Genomic DNA, 24,625 nt, shown 5'->3' on the forward strand with positions numbered 1-24,625 from the left:
TGCTGTTAAATGTATCTGGAGACAGATACATGGAGGTGGCAAAACCAAACCAATTTACAGGTGAAGTGTGTGGAGAGACAAGCCTAATCACAGTAAGAATGTCCCTGTATCAATGCAAGACAGATATGTTTAATGTCATACTGTAAAACATACCAGGCATATTATACAGTAGTTTCTCAAAATACTTTTTACTCTTACAAAAGTAATTTCTTGGGCTGCTACTGTGGCCATACCGACTTGTCAAAGCCTGATCCTGTCAGATCTCAGAAGCTCAGCAAGCCCGGGCCTGGTTAGTACTCAGATGGGAGACCACTGGGAAAATCAGGTGCCACAGGGGGACGCCAGTTACAAAAACTGTTGTTGTGTCCTTAGGCCCTTCAACTACATTGCCTTGTATGAAAGTGTTGTACGCGTGAGTGATGGTGGTGGTCAGATTGGCAGCCTGACTGAAGTGCGGCAACTGTGGCTACAATAGTAATTTAACATCACTGGGTGTGGAGTGACTGTAAAGCGTCTTTGTGACATATGTCTGTGAAAAGTGCTGTGTATATAAAAACTTACTTAATTACTTACTTACTTTTTACTTCTACTTGAGTACTATTAAAGATGCATTGTGTAATTTTTCTGGTGGAGGATCCATCAAATGCTTTTCTACATGGAGATGTTATTGCTTTGTCTGAAATGTTTCACAATATGGCATTAAATCTTTCTGTTTTCATAGAGATCAAACAAGACAAAGTTGTGTCAGAATACTTGTTTTTTCTGGGTATTTTTGAGCTATAAAAGCACCTATAATTGAATAAATGTAAAATAGAGCTGTTTAAAGTCATACTGTGGAAGATTCCAGGCAGAGCACTTGACATATCCATAGAAACAAGAAGGTGACGGACCCCCAAGAAAAAGTGACATGGTGCATCTTTGTTTGTTTCATTGAACAGAAATACACATTTGACCCGTGCAGCACCACACCAGGCCCACGACGGCGGGGGATGGATTTGATAAAACTGTCAAAAACACTGACAGCTCCTCTCCAAACCAAAAACAAAAGCTAATCTTCCGGGGATATCTCCAAGAAAAATTCCCTTGTACTCGAAAAATCCAACTTTCTCTTTTGATTTAATATTTTTATTTTTATCGAACTTGGAAAACGTCAGTCGAACTTTCTTCCTTTTGGACTATAAGGCAAAAGGCGAAAAGACAAACACAAAAATCCCAGTTTTCAAGCCTGGAAACGCTCCCACAAGTCAACAGCTGGACTGGCCCGGATAAATAAATGATCAGAAGGAAATCGTTCAAGTGTGGAGTGACAGTGAGAAGAGAGAGGAGAGAGTGAAAGAGAGAGAAAAGAGGGAGTGATGGATGGATGAACAAATAGAAATCCATATGCGAGGCTTGCAAAAGGATTCTTCAGATTCTTTGCAGCAATTCTAGAAACAATGTTGTGTACTGGGCTGTGTGTATCTCAGGTTTTGAAGATTCACTCTATTTTCTCCTTGAGTTGGTGGAATAAAACCCGCTGTAAATATAAACGATAATTTCACGCCAATCATGAAGCAATTTGTGAAGAAAAAGTTGAAAAACACGTTGAACACTGGGAGAATTCTGTCCAAACGTTCGGCACAATTTACACACAAGAAGCACATTTTCCTGGGATTTTAAACATGATTTCAACAAAATAAAGGCGTTTTCTTGTATTTGCATTTGCCAAATAGTAATTTCTGTTCGAGGAGAAGCATTAGAGGAGTTTTGGCCCAGTGTACCACATGGTTGCTAGGTAACAGATATTGAATTCCCCAGTGTGATGTCATGATTTCCAACCTGGAAGAAAAATATGGCTGAATGTCCACACTATAGAGGCTTTGCACCGTCACGTGACCCCTATAGCAACGGTAACTACTTCACTGTTCTTCTGGAAATGACTCATCAGGAGCTCAAACAAGAGAATTATCGAAAAAAAGACGAGAATTATGGCTAGAGAACAAAAACCACGAAGAGATTTCCTATGGTACCATCAAGACACACTTGCGTCACTTTCATTAAGGTATTTGCTATTTAAATTGTTTCATAGTTTATTTAATGAGAGAAGCACATTTACTGAACAAAAATTTAAAAAGAAAACATTTGCAGTGTGAGTGACAGTAGAAACTGTATCTTCCAACGCACATATAAACATGTCACTCGTCGTAGGACCCATGTTTTCTTTATTGTCTTGTTTATCCACAACTCTGTCTTCTAGAATTAATCACTTTTTGCGAGCTGATCTTTCTAACGTTTGCGAGGATCTTTTCATGTCCGATTCTTTCGAGGTTCGGCTCACAGACTCTTCGACTCGTGCGCCATGTTGATCATAGGAGCCCAATGTGGGTTCGTTGAATCGTAAACTAGTGCGGGTTTTCCTGGATAAATTAATTAAATTTTAGTTCAGTAAATGTGCTTCTTTCATTAAATAAGTTATGAAACAATTTAAATTGCAAATTGCTTGATGAAACTTCGGGTGTCTTGATGGTACCATAGGAAATGTCTTCGCGGTTTATGTCCTCTAGCCATAATCTGCGTCTTTTTTTCAATAATTCCCTTGTTTGAGCTTCTGATGAGTAATTTCCAGAGGAAGAGCGAAGAAATGATTTGTTTTATCCCTTTCAGAGCGTCTAGAACAACCAAATACACAACAAAACCTGCCCATGTTTCTCAGATGCTACTGAAGTCAATGACATATTGTGCCCAGTGTCATGGTGGCGTAGTTACCGTTGCTGTAGGGGTCACGAGATGATGCAAAGCCTCTATTCTCAAGTTAGGACACTATTTAGGATTCACGTCTTTTTTAGGGGTGTCCGTGTGTCTAGTTGTTAAAAAAGTGGTGCACTCAAAACCTGACTGAATGAAAGTGCTGGTTTATCACACTGTTGAGCCGTGATTCTGAATAAAACACTTCAGCTGTTAAAAAGAGCGATCATTTCCAAATTTCAGAGAAAAAGCAAATAATCCAGTCCGTTTACATGAAATCCAGCGAGACAAAAACTCTTATGATTTATTATTAGTCCATGAATACTTGTGTTTCAGTCTGATCTGATCATTATTTGTGACAGAAATCAAGTGTTATTGGGGTTTAGTTGACTTTTTTCATCTAAACGCCAGAGTCACGTGACCTGACTGTAGTGAGCTGTGTGTCCGAATCTCTCTGTGGATGAGTTACAATCGGACACACCGTGGCCAAACTAGAAAAAACATATACATATATTATCGATACTTTCATTGCAAACAAATCTTATAATTAAAACATACAGTAAATTGCAAACAGCCACCATGCAGTCGTTCAGGTGTGCACAATAGAACTTGGAACTGAACTGAACTGCTGGTAAATACAATTACAGTATAAACACTGGCTGTACATCCGGTTTAGTTTAATACTTGATTATCGACCCCTAACCCAAACTCTAACCTTAACCAACAGTGTAGCTATCAGAAATTAGGAACTTGGGGGGGAGGGTGCAAAATGAAACTTTCCTGGAAGTCACTGAATGGATGGACAAAGCCTAGACTTCAGTAACAACCAAAACCATCCTGTTGGGATTCAGAAAGGCCGGAATAATTCTAACTGGAACTGATGGTGAGTCTGAGGGAGAAGAGGAAGCTGCGCTCCGTTTATTTCCAGAGGTCACGGAGTTGCTCAGAAGTGACACCGAGGATGCAGAATTGAATGGATTGAGTGATTTGGAGTGAGATGGAGAGTTTGTTAAACTTGTTCTGTTCTGTTGTTTATGTTATAGTTTATCTGAAGAACTGTTCATATGTGACGTTAACAGTCTGTTGTTCTCTGTTCTATTGTTATTGCCATAACTTGCCTTTCAAGATGTTGGTTCCTGGTCTCTGATTTTATAACATAAATTTACTCCAAAAAGTGCGACTTATATGTTTTTTTCTTCTTCTTCATTATGCATTTTTGGGCTTGAGCAACTTATAGTCCAAAAAATTTATTGACTGACTGATTTGTTTTTATTTTGAGTTTGTGCCAAGAGAGAACAATAATCATGTATACTACATATACATGGTAAAAAAATATATGGTATTTTGTTTTTTAAATCAGATGTGACAAAGTGGAGCTCCATTTTCAACTCCATACAGAAGTTGCAAACTCCACTCTTGCCTCTCAAAGTTGTGAAAAGTGCTTCAAAAGTCATCATAGTGAATATCTAGGATTCTCAGATTGCATAAGGTAACTGAGGTTTGGACCAAGGCAAACTGTTCAAAATGAACTGATTTCTGTTTGATAAAGCTGGTAATTAGTCAGCTCTTTCTGATCAGATTGCGTTAAAATAAAGCACAGAGTAACGGAGCTTAATAAATCAATATTAAAATTCTTCAAACTGAGATGTTCCTGGAAGACTCGCCAAAGCCGTTCCCACAGCACGATTCAGTGAAATCTAAAATGCACTTGGTAATTTCCCATCAGGCCGAGCGTGCAGCACCGTCAGTGACACACGCGACACCAGGAGATGGAGTTGACACAGAGCCAGAGAAGCAATGTATTTCTGTCCTGGAAACTCGGGCTTGATTTCACATTTATAGAGGGCAAAGGGAACCGCAACATCAATATGCAGCCTGGCCTCTACTCGTCAGCAAAACACGTCCACAAGCCCAAACCCACCCAGCGCTGTCGGGGAAAGCTGGAGCAATTCCTCTTAAATGTAGGAAATAAATTACAGTATAGTGTCTCTCAGCTTTCACACTGAGTAAATACTGAAAATGTTTGAACTAAACGACATCGTAAAAGGTCCCACATTACCAGAAAATGACTCTTGTGAGCTTTACGCCGTGTTATAATGCTGCTACCTCCTCAAAAACAGACCTGGACTTGTGTTTTTTTTGTTTCATTCACACATGTTTGAGTAATTCTTTATTATTATTTAGTCTGTCTACATCTCAAAATGCTGTGTTCCACCTTGTGATGTCATGTAGTGGCAGTTTTTTAACAGCCTTTTACCTTTTGTTGAGTAAAAATTGGCAATTTCAAACATGTGTGAATCAAGCAGGTATGTTTTTGATGAGGAAATGAATGTTCAAAGTACTTAAATCGAATAAGCTGTGTATACTCAAAGTTTATAAATAGTCCTTCTAACTTAATTATGTCAAGTTGCTGTAACATGTTTTTTTTTTTTTTGAGTAATTTTAACTCATATTTTTTATTTTAGTAGATTGAAGTAATTAAACACTAAGAATGATAAAGTCCAGTTATTTCTATTGTTTCAAATAGGGATGATTTAAAAATCAAATTAATTTTGATAGTACATGCTAAAATGCAATGCAATTTCAAAGTGCTTCACCAAATAAATGAACTTATTCTAGTGGTTTGAAAACTCACAAATTTAAGTCATAATAAATTAATGAAATAAGAAATAATAAGAATAAATAAGAAAACTATGAGTCATATTAACTGCAAATATTTGAGTTGATCTAAATGAGCACTTTTAATCTACCTGTTATCAAAAGTAGCAACCATCCAACTTTTAAAATTCTGCAAGATTGTGACTTTTAAGTTTATCAACTTAAAATAATTAAGGTAATCGATTGCCTCAATTTTTTTGAGTTCAGGGAACTTATTTGGGTTTACAGTATATTATAACATACATCAGAATATTTTGTAATTTGAACCCTTTAACAGGACCAAACCGAACCAGATTTGTCACTACATTTGTTTTTTCTTTTTCTTTATTGTAGTTTTTTTCAAATATAACGGCAAAAATACAGGAAAACAACGAGACTCAATGAGATATGAATAAATGTGCAGGTATGACACTTGTGGCGCTGAGTGGGGCTGTTGCTCTTTGTACATGGGAGACTGAAGGGGCAGGTTTTCATATTAATTGAATCAAGTTTTTGTATGTTTCTTTCACGGTCAATGAGCGGCAAAGTGGTCATGTACTGAATAGTCATATTGATTTGGCATGTTTTCTGTTATTATCTACACCTAGGAGTTCTGTATGAATTACGTTTATTGACCCTAATTTTCATTAAAGTTAATGAGAGGGGTCGTTTGTTTTCCCCCAAAACGGGGCGGGAACATCTCTCAAGTCAAGTCAAGTTCCTGCATATGCCGGTCTAACGTACTGTTTTTCGTTCTTAATTGAAATACAAAAGAATGAATGGTACACTAGGGTGACCAACCGTCCATTTTTCCCTGGACATGTCAGTTTTTTGCATCCCGTCCTGGGCGTCTGGATTTTTTTTCATAAAGTGATGCATATGTCCGGGTTTTCATGATCTTTCATTGGGGCCATTAAACTGAGCATCTCTCGTAGCTCTCTGTGCACTCAGAAGGAGCAGACACAAACAGTCGATCAGCCTGCAACATGCCGAAGTTTAGCGATGACTTGGATAAGAAATTCCCTGTTTTCCATCCCGGTCGGGACAAGTGGGAGGCCCTGTGCACAGTTTGTTAAGTGAGAGTAGCTCAATGTTGAGGCCCCACCTAGGGATGGGCATGATTAGTCGATTAATCGATACTCGATCATTAAGAATTTCATCGATTACGTTCATTTTAATCGACAAACTGAATGTAGGTTGCTGTGCGTAGTGTGACCAAACAGGGGTCCGGACATGTAGCTCTGCACTCAGAAGGAGCGAGACACAAACAGTCGGTCAATCTGCAACGTGCCGAAACACAAATGCGTATTTAACCATGACTTGTACAAAAAATTCTACACTTTCCGTTCCGGTCAGGACAAGTGTGAGTCCATGTGCAGAGAGTACAAAGCAGGCAGATATATTTCAGTGTCCAGTGGAGAAAAGCTCACCAGGACATTGAAAACATGAAAAAGCTTTGTCAGGTGAGAGTAGCTCAATGTCGATGACGAGTCCCCACCTCCCACCCCCCGTACGGTGTCCTGGTTTTGACAAACGCAAATATGGTCACACTAACCTGAACCTGTATTCCACTGAGTCGTGTCCTTCAATTCGACAGAAGTTGAACTGCATCAGTGCAGAAGAGCAGTTTTTTTTCCTTTGCTTAGTTTCTGTGAGAGTTGCGCAAAGCTTATAATGTCAAACGGGCTGAAGTGGCTCTAGAGTGTTTACGGTTTATATGTCGTAAAGTTTAATTTATTTATGCAGATTAGTAGTGCAGATAGTAATAATGATGATAAATTTTAATATAAAAAATGTTAATGATTAATTGATAATAAAAAATTTAGAAAATTTAATCGAATGCCCATCCCTAGCCCCACCCCCCGAGCCCCAGTAAGGTGTCCGGGTTTTCACAAACAGAAATATGGTAACTCTATGGTACATGGACCGAGTTTACATCCTCTCTCTGCCCTGTGTCTCTTCTGTGGGCGGGACTTTCTCACCCGTTTCTTGCAGAATCGAGGAGAAGGAAGCGAGGAAAGAGAAATGAGACGCGGCCAATTTGAAATGCGATTGTGGACGGATTTTTTGTATTTAGTCCCACTTTAAACCCTGGTCGTACCGTGACTAAACTCATTCAGTTTATTCAGGCAGTCACAATCATCCTTCGAAAATGATCTGGAGTTGTGCATGTTTCATTAATCCGCCATTACAAAGCCCAAATGATCAAAACCAAATATTAACTGAACCTGGTAGCTGCTGGTCGTATTGCCGGCGTAGCGTGCGGGGTGAGTGCTGTAGTGAGTTATCGTGTTTACATGTATACATATTCATAGTTGACAAAGCAGCACCTTCAGGGCATAACACAGGCTCTGTTTCTCGGCGCGTTCGCTTGTTGTTTTGTCAGAGGTGTGTGGAGAGACGGAGAAGTGGTTGCTGGGTTGTACAGGGACGTGCACTCGTCCAACACTCAGTCATACTTATTAGGAGCACTGCTATTAAGGACTGTATCTGAATTTATAATTAGACCGGAGACTGTGGAGTGTCAGGTGAGGTTAGTCGTGTATGTATAAGATTCTCGAAAATGCATTGTTGAAAAGAATGGCATGTTTGTGTTTGTTTTTAGATTTTATTAACTTGCCTAACTGTTTCCCCAGATAGGAGGTAAATGAATCAAATATAGTTTGTATTGCCAATCCTAACGTCGCGTTCAACGTTCAACATTGGACTTATGTTACTTATGTTATAATCAGTGTTGGGAAGGTTACTTTTAAAATGTATTCTCCTACAGATTACAGATTACATATCCCAAAATGTAGTTTGTAACGTAATCCATTAAGTTACTTAAAATGAGTAACGTAATCTGAATACTTTGGAAAACTTGATTTGCTGTAGAGAAGCAAAGATGAGGATATCTTCACTTAAGTCTGCTAAAAGACAATAAAAAAAAGCCCAGTCTTTACTTAAACATATTAAAAATATTATTGATAGAAGAGGAGGAGACACGTCCCGCAGCATGATTTAGTCCTTTTAAATCCTGTTTTAGACCTGGTTTAGTCTTGGTTTAGTCCTGGTTTAGACCTAGTTTAGTCCTGGTTTAGACCTAGTTTAGACCTGGTTTGGACCTGGTTTAGATCTGGTTTTAGTCCTGGGTTTAGTCCTGGTTTTAGTCCTGGTTTAGTCCTGGTTTAATCCTGATTTTAGTCCTGGTTTAGTCCTGGTTTAGTCCTGGTTTAGACCTGGTTTAGACCTGGTTTTAGTCCTGGTTTAGACCTAGATTAGACCTGGTTTGGACCTGGTTTAGATCTGGTTTTAGTCCTGGTTTTAGTCCTGGTTTAGTCCTGGTTTAATCCTGATTTTAGTCCTGGTTTAGTCCTGGTTTAGTCCTGGTTTAGACCTAGTTTAGACCTGGTTTTAGACCAGGTTTAGAACTGGTTTGGACCTTGGTTTGGACCAGGTTTTAGTCCTGGTTTAGTCCTGATTTTAGTCCTGGTTTAGTCCTGGTTTAGTCCTGGTTTAGACCTGGTTTAGACCTGGTTTTAGTCCTGGTTTAGACCTAGTTTAGACCTGGTTTTAGACCAGGTTTAGAACTGGTTTAGACCTGGTTTTAGACCTGGTTTATTGTCTGGTAATGAGTGGAATAATTGGAAAAAAATAAAATAAAATAGGGGGAATCGCCCAAAATATGAAAACAGGAAAATACCGCCGTGTAATCCATTTATTTCAGAAAAGTAACTGTAATCCATTTACCTCTCATTGAAACAGTAACTGTAGCTGAATACAGTTACTCATAATTTGTACTCTGATTACGTAACTCTGATACATGTAATCTGTTACGGTAGTTTGGAAAATAGGCTCTACCAGGAAGGCGTTTGGAAAGATGCGATGACAACTTCCCAGGTCCAGGTTTCTTCATCTAAATGTCATTGTACAGTTCCGTTATGTTCAGATAATCAACAATTACAGCCACACCTCAGTTTTCACGCACAGGGTACACGTGATTAGAAGAGACGAGGACGCCAAATTCAAGATGATTCCAAACAGAATATACGTATGCAGTCTTCATTTTACTTTTGATTACATTTAGTTTTATCACAGTCACTTTCAACAGATCCACGTTAGGCGAAGTCCATTGTTGGTAACTACACTGGAAGTAGTACACCCCGTTTACACGTACACAGGTATTTTTTAAAACTGAGACATTTTCCCTTTGTTTGTACCCGTCTTTTACAAACAAACAGCAAATTCGCCTCTGAAAACGAATCTTTCTAAAAACTTCGGCTAGACTGAAGATTCTGGAAAACTATGGTATCACGTTGCGTAAAGTGAGATGAACAGAGTTTTATGAGCTGATGCGCCAAAAGTGCGACCAATGTTTCCCTTTTGCTCTGATGATGATCATGAAACATTCAGTCGCATTTCCTCTGGTGCAAACACTTGTCTTGTGTTTGCTTTTGCACACACAGCCGATGTTTTATATCCATGACCAGAGATTTTTAGTCTCAATGAGACTTTTTCCTGGTTAAATAAAGGTTAAATAAAAAATAAATAAGAGATGAATGAGGCACGAAGTTCAGAAATTTTGCCACTTCTTTAACAGATCTGTGGAGAGGCGAGCCCGCTCAGTAATGCACGTTTTGTCAAGGTATTTTTGAGTAATACTTACAGCTGTAATGAAATAAATACAACAGGTTTGAATCTAATCCAGGTGCTGCCCAGAGGCTTGATGTAGTTATGACAGCACTCCATAGAGTATTTATGCGGGTTGATGTAAACGAAAACTTTTTTTTTAAACGATGCTGTGTGCACGATGTTATTGTGGAAAAAGATGGAGGGAAATATTTTTTCCGCAACATACCCTGGCTACGTAGAAACGTGGCCGTAATCCCATTTTTACAAACGTCTGCCTGGTTTGTGATGTACGTATGAATAGATCGTCTTGAGAACCAAAACATCAATCAGAAAGCAGAATGAGCCTCACAGTCTCTCATTTGGGTTGCCAGTTTCAGTTTTCTCTGATCGGAATGGTATCTGCCTAAACCCCAGCTTCTGCAGCCGATCATGAATCAGTGCTAGTGCAGCCTTTGCCTACCACTGATTAATTAAAGGGACAGTTCAGAATTTTGGACATAGGACCTCGTTTCCTAGTGAGCCAGAGTGTTGGAGACGTGTGGAGACACTTTTTTAAATATTCCATCCAGTCCTTGTATTTGCAGACCATAGTTATCCTGCCACTAAAAACAGTCTTACCCACTCCACAAAACACCTGAAGCAAATCTATTACACCAGACTGTCCATGTGAATGAAATGAATACGAATAGGAAATGAGGTCCTGTGTCCAAAATTCCGAATTGTCCCTTAAAGCCTTCGGAGCTTTCACATGCGGCATGGCCTATCCATATTCACCTCATTCTGGAAGTTGCTCTGGGCGCCGTCATCATCATGCAGGTTGTATTATTTTGTATGGGACTACTGATCCTGAGAGTAAATAAGTTCCGTTTTACAGCCCCTCAGAGAATCAGTGCAGTGTGACTTGTTGGTCACATAAAAATTGAACATTTTACACAAATGAACCTACTTTGTCATATTTTAGCTGCAAAACTTTTCCAAAATTCTTCATTGAAAAGAATGGAATTCACATTTAATGGAAGTACCACCACAAGAAAGTGCATTTTAGGAGCATTTAGAGACGACAAGTGCACGGGGCAGAATAAGGTGAATACTGAGAATGAGCAAAAATTGTCCTCTATCTGCAGGTTAAGGCTCTGGCAACACAGGTTCACTTGAATGTTGTAGTTTGTGGAAAAGAGTGCAGGTTACAGATCTTTAGGCACAGAAACGATTTAGGCTGTCTGTCTTTTCCACAAGAGATATTTATTATGAAGCCACAAAAAGGAAAGTTAAAGCTACCACAGCTCCCCGCTCTCATCCTGTGCCTTGCTGTGGTAAAAACACCCTCCAGTCTGGTCCAAGGCAGTGCGGGACATTCAAATGCACCTTGTAAAAATAACATTGTTCAGAATTAAAACAATGACGCCATAAAAACAAAAGGGGGTGTCAGTGAACCTCAAAACAATAATGTTTACATTAATTCACAACAATCATGTATAACTGTAGGGCAGCAGTAGCTCGGTTGGTAGAGCGTTTGTCCACTGATCTGAAGGTTGGTGGTTCAAATCCCACTCTTGACACCAACCATCCGCTGACCCACTGGTTGGCTGGTGTGATTCCAGCTTCCACAGATGAATGCTGTCGTTGTGTCAAGTGACACAGTGAATGTGTGTGTGAATGGGTGAGTGGTTCCTTGTTGTAAAGCACTTTGAGTGCCTTGAAGGTGAAAAAGTGTTATAGAAAAATGTGACTGTTTACCAACTGTAGATTAATTACCATATTTTTCAAACTAAGAGTTGCACTTTTTTCATGGTTGGGGTGTTTCCTGTGACTTATCCTCCGGTGCGACTTGTATATTAAAATGTTCACACTGACAGCCGTGAGAGGCTCTAGGCTTTTGTGCCGGTATCTGCTGTTCCTATTACTCCTGTTCACTGTCACTTGTCTCTACTGCGCATGTCTCCTTGCGCAAAAAGTGTATGTCCTGCTGCAAGTAGCAAAATCTGCAGCCAAAAACGGTAATCAAGCAGCAGAAAGAAAGTTTGGTGTGAGCGAGAAACTTGTGACAACCGGGAGGATGCGCCATGCAACTTTCCTGGAAGTCACTGGATGGATGGACAAAGCCTGGACTTCAGTGACACAGAAGAGGAAGCGGCGCTCTGTTTACCTCCGGAGGTCGAGGAGTTGCTCATAAGTGACACCGAGGATGAAGAATTCAATGGATTTAGTGATTTGGAGTGAGATGGAGAGTTTGGTAAACATGTTCTGTTCTGTTATTTATGCTATAGTTATCTGAAGAACTGTTCATATATGACATTAATAGCTTGTTGTTCTTTATTGTTATTACTAGAATTTGTCTTTAAGATGAAATGTTCCTGGTCTCTGATTTTATAAAATGAATTTCCCCCCAAAAGTGCGACTTAGATATGTTTTTTTTCTTCTTCATTTTGCGTTTTTTGGCTGGTGCGAGTTATACTCTGGAGTGCCTTGTAGTCCAAAAAATACAGTACTCATGTCTCTCATATAACAATCATGTATAAGTGTAAATGAATTAATCACGTCTCTCACACATACAGTTCCTTTAACCAGCTTAGCAAATCATTTTTCACCACAAACCATTTGAAGTCATTTCATTTCTGTTGTGCATATTCATGGATTCCAGCCAAATTATTCCTTTCTGATTTGAGGACCTTTCCCTATTCAAAAGAAATTTGATTTGAATTGCGCTATTGTTATTACAATGAAGGGCCGTTGCCATGACAAATCCTTCAAATCAGGAAGAAATACTTATGCCTGAAACCTGTGAACAGCAAACTCAGAGAAATGTTTAACTTAAAATAGCTTGAACTGTGTACTTGTTTTATATTTGGGGCTTATTTTTCAAAGGCTTGGTCATTTGTTACTCTCTGAAAATTTGGCAGTCGAATGGAAAACCAACCAGACTTTTTAAAGTGGGACTAAACGCCTAAACTAAACCACAACCACGTTTCAAATAGTCACTGTTGGGCAAGTTACTTCAAAACTGTAATGCCTTATTTATTTATTACTTGTTACTGGCATTTCAAAGTACTTTGTTACAATATTACTGCATTTAAAATGTAAAACATTACGTGACTATTGCAGTACTTTTAAGTTACTCTCACAAAAATAACTGCGTGAAGATGTCGAACTTTTGCGCCATAAATGGACTAAACCAGGATTAAAGCAAGACTAAACCAAAAGTGAACCAGAACTGAACCAGGACTAAACCAGGTTTAAACCAGGTCTAAACCAGATCTAAAGCAGGACTAGACTAGGACTAAACCAGGTCTAAACCAGGATTAAAGCAAGACTAAACCAAAAGTGAACCAGAGCTGAACCAGGACTAAACCAGGTTTAAACCAGGTCTAAACCAGATCTAAAGCAGGACTAGACTAGGACTAAACCAGGTCTAAACCAGGATTAAAGCAAGACTAAACCAAAAGTGAACCAGAGCTGAACCAGGACTAAACCAAAACTGAACCAAAACTGAACCAGGACTAAACAAAAACTGAACCAGAACTAAACCAGGTTTAAACCAGGTCTAAACCAGGTCTAATGCAGGACTAGACTAGGACTAAACCAGGTCTAAACCAGGATTAAAGCAAGACTAAACCAAAGTGAACCAGAGCTGACCCAGGACTAAACCAAAACTGAACCAGGACTAAACTAGGTCTAAACCAGGACTAAACTAGGTCTAAAGCAGGACTAAACTAGGTCTAAAACAGGACTAGACTGGGACTAAACCAGGTCTAAACCAGGTCAAAACCAGGACTGAACCAGGACTAATCTTGGACTAGGACTTGGAATTTAGGACCACCCCTGAGAGAACCCCGAGCCTGTGGAGCAGAGTGTCCACAAAACACAATCGGGCATCAGCTACAATTAGCCGTATGGGGTGCAGGGCTCTGTGCTGGTCCTTTCCTCCTTGGTTACCTGACGGTCTATGCGGACGCACCTCCGGGCCCGTCCTGACACTCGGAACTGTAACGATGGTGTTTCACCGCTGGAGATCTCGCGGTGATTTTAGCAAATTTATCTGAAGAAAAATGAAAAACCCACCACTTCAGTCCAGATTAAAAAAGCATTGTAACACGCTTAACATTTGAACTGAGTAAAATATAAAAAATTTTCCCCCTGTAATGCCAGATTACTGCGTTACAGTAAAAAACAACACATTACAGTAATTTGTTACTTTTATAACGTGTTGCTCCCAACTGTGCAAACAGAGCTGCAGTACCTGGAGGACTAAAGGACAGGTATGTTTTCAAGGAGGCAACATCATTATAACCTGGCTGAAATTTCACAAGAATCAATTTTGTGTAACCTTTTGCTGTTGTATTTTCTTGCTTGCACGTGAACAACTGCAGAGAACCAGTGAAAAACCAGGCATGGGAGAGCATTCAGAGTGGGCTTTCTGTAATATTCCAGGAGAGAAAAATGTATTTGACCCCGATGCCTGAGTGGACAGAGTGCACCTGCAGCCAGCTGAACTCCAAAGCTGTTATTCCCCCATCGCTGCCTCCTGCTGGGGAGGAGGAGGCCCACTTTACACCCCTCTGCTAAGACCCGGACTGTTTCTGCTCAATGAGATGGGATTAGAGGAGAGGCTGAGAGAACCAGGAGCTCAGCTGTGCACAGGGTGACAAGACTGAAGGATGGTGAATGGGAAATTAAACAAAAGTGAAAAAATGCACAGCACACTCAGGTGGCCGATGTCCAAGAGCTATTCTTTTATTTTTAAATAACGTTTCGGCAAAAAGGCCTTCGTCAGATATTTTTCTTGCTTAGGATCACAATAGAAAGCAAGAAAAATATCAGCATTTTTTCACTTTTGTTTTGCTGTTCCTTGCATTTGCACCTCTACAAGAATTTTAGTGTGCGTTTTCTGTGTCATTTATATGGGAAATTAAAGGCACTGAATTACGCAAAATGTATTCTTGTGAGCTTTAAGCCATGTTATAACGTTACCTCCTCAAAAACAGACCTGGAGTTGTGTTTTGTTTCATTCACACATGTTTGTCAGCCCCCAAAGCTCAAAATGATCTGTAGTTTTCCAAGTTAACAGCTCCTTTTGCCTTTAGTTTAGTAAAGACCGGCAATTCCAGGTCTGAAATTATCCAAATGACACTAGTGAAGGCCTATGGAGTTTAAAAGCACAGTGGAGCACAAGGTGGAAAAACAACTGAAAGTATGTTTTTGTAGCCAGACTGATGCCACCTAGTTCCTCCACTCAATTTCATTTCTCTCCAGCAACTAGGTTAAGAATCGGAATACACTAGACGGTTTGCAAGAACCCTGGAAGTTGTAGACGACGCACCGGCCAATCAGTGAAGAGCTGTGAAGCCATGACGTCAAACTCAAGCGCCTGTCTGGGTCCCTTTTGTGGAACAGCACAACAGGAAACAAAGCGATTGAGATGGATGTAGACGAAGACATACATTCTGTTTTGGCGACGATTCCCGAGATTGAGGATTTAAAGCCGGAACGAAGAGAAGGTTTGGTGAATTTTATCAAGACAAAAGACCCTTCTTCCTACGGGATTTGGTGCATTACATACGTCACGACCAAATAGCAGCGATTGGTTAAATAAAAAAGTACCCACCTACCGTCAAGCGAACGAATCCTAACGCTGCGAGGTCAAACGGTGTCCACGGAGTGAAACCGGGTGATGAATCAGGCTAATGTTTTTGATGAGGAAACAATTCACATAGATCAGAAAATAGTGTGATATGGGTCACCGGGAAGTAAAATGACAAACTTCGCCAAAATGAAAAGCTAGAAAAAACGAAAAACTAAACATTTTTTTGCAGAATGTCGGTAGAGCGATTGTCCACTGATTCAAAGATTGGCGGTTCGAATCATCCACCAGACCCAGAGAAGACACTCCCAGCGGATCCTACCATATTGTCCCGACTTAGAGTCCAAATTATGCTATTTTCTGATCTATGTTATATTTCCTCATCAAAAATATTCCAGGAGCTGTGTTTTGTTTCATTCACACATGTTTAACGCACAAATCCTGCGTATTTAGGATGTGTTTTTTCTCAAACTGAAACCAATCTGTTCCAACTTTTAATGTCAAGTGGTAATACAAGACGTTCTCCACTGTGTTTTTGAACACCATACACCTTCACTAAAATCATTTGGATAATTTCAGCCCTGGAATGACATCACAAGGTGGGACAGAGCATTTTTGAGCTTTGGAGATGTAGACAGACTAATAATCCAGGAGTGAAACAAAACACATCTCCAGATATGTTTTTGATTAGGTTACGGCATTATAACATGTCTTAAAGCTCACAAGAGTCATTTTTTTTGTAATATAGGACCTTTAAGCGCTGCCTTCAGAGCCGTGCGCGGTAGTGGTCGGCGTTCCGCTTGACTTACTCTTTAATATCACTGGCCTTTGTGAGCAAATAGAAGCAATGACATCCTTTACTGGGCACCCAAACATTTTCTCTGGCGGTTCCACCCCTTCACTTAATGGGTTTCTTTCACAGTGTACTTAGTGACTGCCGAGGTAATGACTGACTGTACGCCCGGCTTCGTTTCAAGTAATGCCGTGTTATGAAATATCAAGACGTGGAAAACAACTGCTTAGGAAGTGCTGTTTTCAAAGGGCTTATGTCGTTTCAAAGTGATTTCCTGACCAGCCAGTCCCCGATATGTTCTCTTTGAATTTACACTACAAGTCAAACGTTTGGACACGCCAACTCATTCTTTTTTTTTCTTTTTTCCTGTTACTTTCTACTTTTTACATATATACAAGAGACATCAGATATATTGAACAAGCTGTATGGAATTTTTACTAATGAAAAAATGTTAACTCACTGTTCATATTTTTCGACAAAGCAAAGGGGAGCTAATTTGAGTATTTGGTTATAAAATATATAAGAACATATTTAGTAGAGTCATTTTCAACATGTAAAAAAAAATATTTTAAAGGTCCTACATTACAGGGGTCCCCAACCTCAAGGCTGTGCACTGGTACCAGGCCATGGGTCGTTTGGTACACCCCATCCCCCCAATACACTACGTGGACCGCGCTTCCTCCCGTGTTTCCCACGCCTCTAAACCTGAACTAAAACCAGGAGTAAACCAGAACTAAAACCAGGAGTAAACCAGAACTAAAACCAGGACTAAACCAGAACTAAAACCAGGACTAAACCCAAACTAAAACCAGGACTAAACCACCAGGACTAATGCCGCATCTTCTCGTGTATGCCTCCTCCAATACGCCACCAGTCCGTGAAAATATTGTCCTGAAAAGAGCTGCTCTCTTTTCAGGAGAGGGGCTAGGTTCGCAAAATATTGTTAAGACATAAAACCGGTCCATCTCCAAAGCTTAAAATGCTTTGTTCCAACTAGTGAAGTCATGAATCGGTAGTTTTCAAGTAGCTTTTTGTTCAGTTTAGTTTTTACTTTTAGTTCAGTAGAGACTGGCAATTCCAGAGTTGAAATCGTCCAAATTATTCTAGTGAAGGTGTGTGGTACACAGTGGAGCACTTCCTGTATTACAACATGATGGAACACAAGGTGGAACAGCGTGTTTTCCATTTGAGGCAAAAACTCAATGTGCAGGGTTTTAGTGTTAAACATGTGTGAATGAAGCAAAAGGTCCAGGCACCAGGGCTCCACAAAATCACGTTAAACAATTGTATTCCTCTAAAGTAAAGTAAAAAGTGATCAAAGTTTTGTGAACAAACTCTTGCGTACAGTATGTGTAGTCTGGAGGAGCATGTGTTGTCTCAGTGGGGGACTGCCATGGACTACAGACTGACCTTTCACCTTTGACTTTGACCTTCTGGGGACATATGCTGACACCAAGCAGCCCTGACCCACGCACAATGTCTCTAGAATTCAGCACATTGCATCGTATTGTGCACAGATCTACTCGGAGGGAAGTTGTACTATTGATACTTTGAGGCTGATGTAAAGGTAACATGGTAAACTAATGATGTTATCTGTTAATTATTAGTTTAGTTTAGTTTATTTGTTTATTTATCAGGGACAATGCACAGAAAAACATTGAACTACACAAAGAAGTCATATGTTTGTGCCAGGTTATAGCACAGTTGCAAATTCAGTCCCTGGACAGGTTGATGTCATAAATGGCGTACATGCCATTTATCAAATTAATACCCCATAGAACTGTAATACCCTCTCTTTAATGCCATACCATGGGACATTCTTGGTAAAGCTGTGTCATCTCCAAAGAGAATAGCAAGTACAGATCCCCCCACCAGAAAAGCTTATTAGTTTAAGTCTACGTTTATATGATGATGGTCTGAACAGAAGACGCAAAAGTGGTGTCGCTTCTTCACTTTTTATTCCACGTTTAGATGAGTGTTTTCGGGAAGAAATCTGAAATACGGTGAAGCAAATGTGTGTGGAATTCGATTGTGTATGCATGCCATGTGGCCTGGTGGTGTTGGATGTGACGTAAACGTGTACATGACGTGAGCAGATCTGACCAGAGTTTTGCGTCTTGGGCAGTGTAGAAAAAACTGATTGTTTACTCATTGTCACAGACACTAAAAACCAAAGTATTGTTTGCACATACTCCAAATTAGACGTTCATTCATGTTATGTTATTTCACGTTGTTTTTTTTTTACCCTCCCTCCATTTAACATTACACTGCAGCCCGGTTGAGTAAACAGAAAATAGGCTAATGAAATGTAAGACCTTTGTGAAAAAAATAAGACTTGGACAATATAATTTAAGACTTTTTAAGGCCTTCATTTAGGAACATGAAATTAAAGACCTTGTAAAGATTTTTAAGACCTACTCTGAGAATGTTGGTGGTTCGAATCCTGCTCTCGACATAAAGATCATTCATTGTGATCCACTGACTCACAGGTTGGCGGTGCGATTCCAGCTCACAGACACTTAACCCTGCGTCTGTGTACAGTGCTGTGTGTCTGAACAGTTTCCTTGATGTAATGCGCTCTGAGTGCTTTGAAAGTGGAAAATTGAGTTTTGCGTCTTGGGCAGTGTAGACGGAAACACTACGGCAGAGCGTACTCAACTTTTCCACTCTGGAGGGTGGTTTCAGATTTTTGCATTTTTAAGCCCCAAAAACTAACCAAGCTGGTGCCACCTAGTCCCTCCTCTTAATTTTATTTCTCTCCAGCAACTTGGTTAGGAATCAGCACACAATATACTGCCATACATTCAGTATTGTCAACGATTCCCGTGATCGAGGATTTAAAGTCAAAACAAAGAGAATGTTTGGTGAATTTTATCAAGGGGAAAGGAGTTATTGTCCTTCTTCCTACGGGATTTGAGAAAAGCTTAATATACCAGTTATCCCCGTTAGTGGCGCATTACATACATCACGACCAAATAGCAGCGATTGGTTAAATGAAAAAAAGTATCTGCCTACTGTCGAGTGAATTAATTCTAACTAAGGTCAGACGGTTTCTACGAAGTGAAACTGACTGATGAATCAGGCCCTTCCCATCAAATATTTTGTCGTTTTTACTCGCAAGCGTTCTCGTGTAAACAGGCCCTAAAGATCCAATATTATGCAAAAACTGACTCTTGTGAGATTTAAGCCATTTTATAATGTTGTTACCTAATCAGAAACAGACCTGGAGTTGTGTTTTGTTTCATTCACACGTTTGAGTAACCCTTAAATATTAGTCTGTCTGGTTTTCCAACGCTCAAAATGCTCTGTTCCAACTTGTGATGTCATGAAGCAGTAGTTTTCAAGTTAACAGCTCCTTTTACCTTTAGTTCAGTAGAAATTGGCAAGTCTAGGTCTGAAATTAACCAAATGATTCTAGTGAAGGTGTGCGGAGTTTAAAAACACAGTGTAACCTTTCTAGAATTACCACATGACATCACAAAGTGAAACAATGTTTTCTGTTTGAGATAAAAACGCAGCCTAAATATGCAGGATCTGTGTGTTAAGCTTGTGTGAATGAAACAAAACACAACTCCAGGTCTGTTTGTGATGAGGAAACAACATTATAACATCAGAAAATAGCGTCACATCATGAGTTCTTTAAAGAAACTTACTTAAGAGTCAGATCACATTCGAGGTATACTATCCATAGTTTTTTGAGGTTTACGTTTGTGTTCGTCTAATTAATTTTTGATGCAGTGGGTTAGTGAGTGCAGAGTTCTGAAATCTCATCTAATCACATTCATATTTCATTGTACATAAAATCTATAAAGACTCATTGTTCATTCCCGCCTTTGAATACAAATGGGATTGTTAAAGTCTTATAGAGTCCATGTTTTCTTTGTTTCTATGGATATGTCATTAGTCTGTCTGGAATGTTTTACAAAGAAAGGTAAAAGGTAACTTAAAACTACAGCTCCATTGCCCTGGTTACATGAGAGCTTTAATTCTGATTAAAATAATTAAATTTTGAATAAAAATGAATTTTACTTTAAAAAGACCTTGTCAACTAAATTTTTTATGATTATTCAGAATTAAACTTAAATCCAAATTGAGTGGGTGGTTTATTCTGATTTTAAAGCCGAATGTATTCCAAGATCATGTAAACGTTTATTAAAAAGTAATTCAGTCGTTCAGTGCAGACTTGTTGGGTCATCCTTCTGACACGATGACGGACTGCAATATGGTGAAGAAAGTTTGTGTCATGGTTGTGTCCCCGAATCTCTGTTTCCCGGTGCTTATGTAATTGCGAAAGGTACCGAAGTTCCCCGTCAACACCGTGAGCCATCCTCATCCCAAGTTATCTCATAAAACAGCAGCATGCGGCCTAGAACTTTAAACAACTCATCGCACATCAGCCTGGAGCAGAAGCTCTGAGTTCGGGTAACAGCGGGTAAGACACAGGGGCACTCACCATAGTGCGCAGTCCATCCTCGGTCTTGTGCTGTCCTCTGAGCGGGTTGGTCAGATAGAGCCATAGGCTCCGTCCTCCATGTGCTGGTTCCAGACGGGAGCGAGAAATACCATTGGATCCCTGCAGCAAAAGTGACAGTGCACATGGACTACAGGTCTGGGCGGGCTTCTCCTGTCCTCCGTGCTCAAGGACTGCGGCTGGTACTGAGGTGGTGTAAAACATCTAGAATCCCACGAATCCCATTTGGTTGGTTATATGTTGTTCTGAACAGTCCGTCCTTCATGCTCTTGGTTCTCTCCTGGGGAAAGAGCTTCTCAGACCGAGGCACCTAACATCACTCCTCGCCTCCGTAATGGAGCCCTACACTGTAGAGTCCCCAGCACAGTACAGCACCACACCTGCCCATTAACCCGGGATTATATCAAACTGTTGCACTGCTTACGCCATGGATTGAACCAAGACTAAAACAGGACTAACCCAGGACTATATTGGGACTGATTCCAGGACTGAAGAGTAGGAGTAAAAGAGGACTGAATTGGAACTAAATCAGGGCTCAGAGATGTGCCCATGTAGACTGTCGTGTGACCACAGGTGAAAGGACTGGTGCAGAGTTCCACATGCTCCACTGAGTTAAGCGCAGCTGTCTCCCAATCGTGCTTTGCGGACACCCTGCTCCAGGGGCTTGGGGTTCTCTCTATTAAGTCTAAAATTAGTCCTGGTTTACACCTGGTTTAGTCCTGGTTTTGTCCTGACCCTCCTGAAAGGTGAATCGCCTTATAGTTAGGGATGACTGTAATTAATTTCTGAATTAAAAACATCATGTGAATGTGGCCACTGACATCACAAGGTGGAAAACACTGTTTTGAGCTTTGGAGGTGTAGACAGACTAATGTGTGTGAATGAAAAACACAACTCCAGGTATGTTTTTGATGAGGGAGCAGCATTCTGATATGATTTAAAGCTCACAAGAGTCAATTTTGTGCAGTACAGGACCTTTAATATGAAAAAACAGACACAAAAAACCCAAACATAACCTCATTATTATCTAAAAATCTCATCAATATTTTACCTAAAAGCACAGATTAACCAGATTGATCAGATCGTATATACGTTTTCCTTCCACTGGGCATGTTTGCGTTTAACACTGTTGAGAGTTGATCCGTGCCCGTGCTGTGGTCTGCCCTATAAACTATCTGTGTCTCATTCTCCTCCTCCAGCCTCGCAGTAAACATTGTAGCTAGTCTCAAAGTGCACCTCAAAGATAAGCTCCGAATCGGCCATCATTGACTTGTTTTGGCGCGTGTCTCAGAATGGCTTCGGCTCACCGGGGAGGAGGCTGGAGGTAGGAATGTGAACTGTCAGCCTGTCTGAAAAGCTCTGTGTAGTGGGGTAAAAGCCACTAAAGGACTCACTGGGCTGTCTGCGGAGGATGTTATTGATATCAGCGGCCGCTCTGACTGTACGCCAGGTAAAGGCCAGGACTCCAAATGATAGTGGATGAACTGTGCAGAATACTAAATATACTAGATAGAAGAAAACAGCGGGATCGAGATTTGTGGTGAGTTAAAGGGTCTGTATTACGATGTTTTCTGATCTATGTTATAATATTGTTTCCTCATCGAGAACTGGGAAAATACCTGGAGTTCCTCACTCTGTTCCACCTTGGGATGTCATGTGATAATACAGGGCATGATTAGTCGACTAATCGATAATTGATCATTAAGAATATTGTCGATCACGTTAATTTTTAATCGACAAACCGATTGTAAGTTGTGTGTAGCATAAGGAGACGAGGTTGCGTCTGACAGCAGAAAACACTGGAGTTGTGGCCTCACCGTCCCGGTTACTACAACATAAAGTTGAGTGCACATGTGTCCAAAAGACAAACACTTTTCATCACAATAGTAGCCAAAATAAATAAATAAAGTGACCAGCGTGAATAAAGTGAGTGAAATGATGTTAAATAAAGAGCTGCACTAAACCTGGACACGTCTGATCTCTGAAAACATGAACCATCTCCAACGCGACACACACACAGAACAGACTCACCATCATCATCAACATCCCTCTGTCACAGAGAGAACACTCATATTCCACTGAGTCATGTCTTTTAGTCCAACTGAAGCTGAACCACATCAGCGCACAAGGAAAGAGCTGTTTTTTTCAATGCTTATAGTTTATGCAAATGAGTCATGTGGTTTTAAGTTTCTTTTCTGTAAAACGTAAACAAATGTGTCAAAGCTGCATTAAACACATTATAATGTCAAACGGGCTGTTGTGGCTCTATAGTGGTTTTGGTTGTAAAGTTGAGTTTATTTATGTAGATTAGTAATAGTAATAATAATGATGATGATCAATTTTAATATCAAAACATTAATGATAAATGGAAAATCTATCAAGTCTCACTTAAAGAAAGTTTAATTAAATTGCCTATCCCTAACAGGAAGTGCTCCACTGTGTTTTTAAACTCCATACACCTTCACTAGAATCAGTTGGATCATTTTAGCCCAAGAATTTCCCGTCTCTACCGAACAAAAAATAAAATGTGTCTGTTAATGCAAACATATCTGGAGATGTGTTTTGTTTTATTCACACATTTGACATACAACCACAGCATTTTTCTTTGTAGTTCTTCTCTCTTTTTAACTCCATATCTTCACTAGAATCACTTAGATCAGGAATCTCCAACCTGTAGCTTGGGAACTTCTAGCTGTCCACCCCATTCCAAGTAGCTCACCATGGGAAATCTAAATTATACATATTGGGCAGAATAAGTAAAATCTGATTAATTACCATTGTAAATCTATCATTTTGATCACTTTGCCCAGTTTTGTACACTATAAATAAATGGATAATGGTTTATATTTTATAGGAATCTAACTATTCCCAAGACTGTGGCTCTTGCAGTTTCTTTTTTGTTTGTTTTTGTCATTTTTGTTTTATTAAGGTAGCTCACTAGAGGGAAAAGGTTGGAGACCCCTGATTTAGATCATTTCAGCCCTGCCAATCTCTACTGAACTAAAGTTAAAAAGAAGCTGTTAACTTGAAAACTACCCCTTCATGACATCACAAGGTGGAACAGAGCATTTTGAGTAAGAAAAGAAAAATCAAACATACAGAAATGAAACAAATAAAACTCAGGGTATGTTTTTGTCACTTTTGGGCAAGTTACTTTAAAACCGTAATGCGTTATTTATTACTCATTACTGTCATTTCAAAGTAATTTGTTACATTAAAATATTACTGTGTTTAAAATGTAAAATATTACACAACTATTACAGCACTTTTAAGTTACTCTCAACAAAATAACTGCGAAGATGCCGAACTTTTGTGCCGTATATGGACTAAACCAGGTCTAAACCAAGACTGAATCAGGACTAAACCAGAACTACACCAGAATTGAACCAGAACTGAACCAGGACTAAACTAGGACTAAACCAGAACTAAACCAGGACTAAACCAGAACTGAACCAGAACTAAACCAGGACTAAACCAGAACTGAATCAAGACTAAACCAGGACTAAACCAGAGCTAAACCAGAACTAAACCAGAACTGAACCAGGACTAAACCAGAACTGAACCAGGACTAAACCAGACTAAACTAGAACTAAACCAGAACTGAATCAGGACTAAACCAGAACTGAACCAGAACTAAACCAGAACTAAACCAGAACTGAATCAAGACTAAACCAGAACTGAACCAGGACTAAACCAGAACTGAACCAGGACTAAACCAGAACTGAACCAGGACTAAACTAGAACTAAACCAGAACTGAACCAGGACTAAACCAGAGCTAAACCAGAACTGAACCAGAACTGAACCAGGACT

The 24,625-nt window shown here is 39.8% G+C and overlaps 1 pseudogene; it reads left to right on the plus strand.

Annotated features, from left to right (window-relative positions):
• The first annotated feature begins 219 nt into the window (after window positions 1–219).
• LOC129407548 (5S ribosomal RNA) lies at window positions 220–337 on the plus strand (annotated as a pseudogene).
• Window positions 338–24,625: the final 24,288 nt, after the last annotated feature.

Source organism: Boleophthalmus pectinirostris, unplaced genomic scaffold (assembly GCF_026225935.1).
Source record: "Boleophthalmus pectinirostris isolate CB_2022bp ecotype Guang Dong unplaced genomic scaffold, ASM2622593v1 HiC_scaffold_12, whole genome shotgun sequence".
Lineage (NCBI taxonomy): Eukaryota > Metazoa > Chordata > Actinopteri > Gobiiformes > Gobiidae > Boleophthalmus > Boleophthalmus pectinirostris.